Raw genomic sequence first — 2,023 nt, 5'->3', positions numbered from 1 at the left:
CCAGGAAGGGAGCAGTGGCTGCCAGGTCTGGGAAGAATCAGTGTTTAAGGGGGTGTGGCACTTTGGTTCCTCAAGATGACAGTTATGTGCTGCAGGACAAAGAGATGCCGTCACATGATCAAGGCCACCACTGGTGACAAGCCAGGTTCAGATAAACTCCCAGCTGAGCAATCTAGATTTGAGTATTGTGTGTATACGTAAGATAGACACATGTAGGTATGCTGTGTGCATGCAGGCGACTACAGGGACAGGAGGAGAGCAAATGAGATTGTAGTTAGCTGCAAAGATGAGCCAAGTGTGTGAGGCACAGGTGTGAGGACTTCACTGTATTTAATTGGCGTTTGGCATTGTGGACAGAGTGGTTTTGTCGTTCGAAGATCTTGACTCCTGGGATCAATACCTTGCTTCTGGAATGCTGTGCAGCTGGCCTAGGGGCGACGCTGCGATTGGAACCTTGCAGGAGGCCACTTAAAGCACGCTGCACTAGAACTTCAGGGCAGTCCTGTACACCTCAACATAGGGGCCATCTGGAGGAGGCTTCCTCTGACTTCCGGGTTGCAGGAACTTCTTCATTGTAGGAATGTTGCTGATTCTTGTCTTAAATGCCTGCAGCAGAGTTGGACAGCACAGGAGTACTGAGTTCATCCACCATCAAAATGGTTTCTTGGAGCTGGATGCCAAGAAAAGCCTCTCCATTGTCTTTTAAAATCTTTTCAAACCCTGGGAAGTAACGGGTTTTAGCTCTTGTCACTGTCAAAGCATAGGTCTCCTCTTTTTCCTCGGGGACTTTAAGTGGCGCCCCAGCAATCATCATCATCAGGTCCTGGGTGCCATCTGTATACATGTCAATCCTGACTCTCCTTCAGGTCCTTCCCATACAAGTTGTGCTTGGCCGCGAGGTAGCTGAGGATGGCCCTGGTCTGTGACAGCAACATTCCATCTATTTCAACCAAAGGCACTTGGCCAAAAAGCAGGCGTCCATCCTTTTGCAACTTCTCATACTGTTCTCTTGTCTCAAAAAATTCTTCTTCAAACTCCACTCCAGCCGCAGCCAGTGGATGGACTCCATCCTTCCCCTGCCTTTAAAGTAGTAGAGCTTAGGTTTGGCTGCCATGACTCCTGCCTGGTTCAGAGTTTCCTTATTCTTGTGGGATTTTTTTGTCTCCAGGCACTTGAGAAAGAAGCTCTTATTGCCATCTGTCTTACTTAGAATTTCCATTTCTGTAAAGAGACACCATAGCCAGGGTGCACCTCTAATAAAGAACATCATTTAAATAGGCCTGGCTTACTTGTTCTGAAGTTCAGTCCATTATCATCATGGCAAGAAGCATGGCTGGATCCAGGCAGGCATAGCAGTGGAGGAGCTGAGAGATCTACATCTTGTTCTAAAGTCAAACAGGTGAAGACTGGCTTCCAGGCAGCTAGGATGAGGGTCTCAAAGTCCACTCCCACCACTACACACCTGCTCCAATAAGGCCACAACTCCTAATAGTGTTACTTACTTCCTGGACCAAGCATATTCAGACTACCATATACTATCCCCTGGCCATAGGCTTGTTCAAATGTATGAGTCTATAAGAGTCATACTTAGTAATAGAACAATACAAAATAAATTTAGTGTAACTTTAAAAGTCCCATAGTCTATAGAAGTCTCAACAATGTTAAAAGCTCAAGGTTCAAAGTCTCTTCCGGCATTGATTGAATCACTTAACTGTCATACCCTATAGAATTAAAATAAAAAATAAATCACAACATACCTCCAACATTACAGGTTATACATTACCATTCTAAAATGTCATAATGAGGAACTACTGAATATTAGCCACACCCTCACTTCCTGGACACCTGCTGTCTCTGATTATCTTGGAGGAATTATCCATGGCAGAGAGAGCATTCCTCAAAGGAAGAATATGGAAATATGTGCATTATTATACATGCCCACATCAACCATCAACACTTGTGAAGGTTCACATCCTGCAGGCTCAGTTCCAGGGGTAGAAACTCTTACATGGCCAAGCTAGAC

The 2,023-nt window shown here is 45.2% G+C and overlaps 1 pseudogene; it reads right to left on the bottom strand.

Moving 5' to 3' along the window:
• Positions 1-477: 477 nt before the first annotated feature.
• On the bottom strand, positions 478-1,114 carry LOC110330942 (annotated as a pseudogene).
• Between the last annotated feature and the right edge of the window lie 909 nt (positions 1,115-2,023).

The sequence above is a fragment of the Mus pahari genome, chromosome 13 (genome assembly GCF_900095145.1).
Source record: "Mus pahari chromosome 13, PAHARI_EIJ_v1.1, whole genome shotgun sequence".
Lineage (NCBI taxonomy): Eukaryota > Metazoa > Chordata > Mammalia > Rodentia > Muridae > Mus > Mus pahari.
This window is presented reverse-complemented; position numbering and strand designations above follow the sequence as displayed.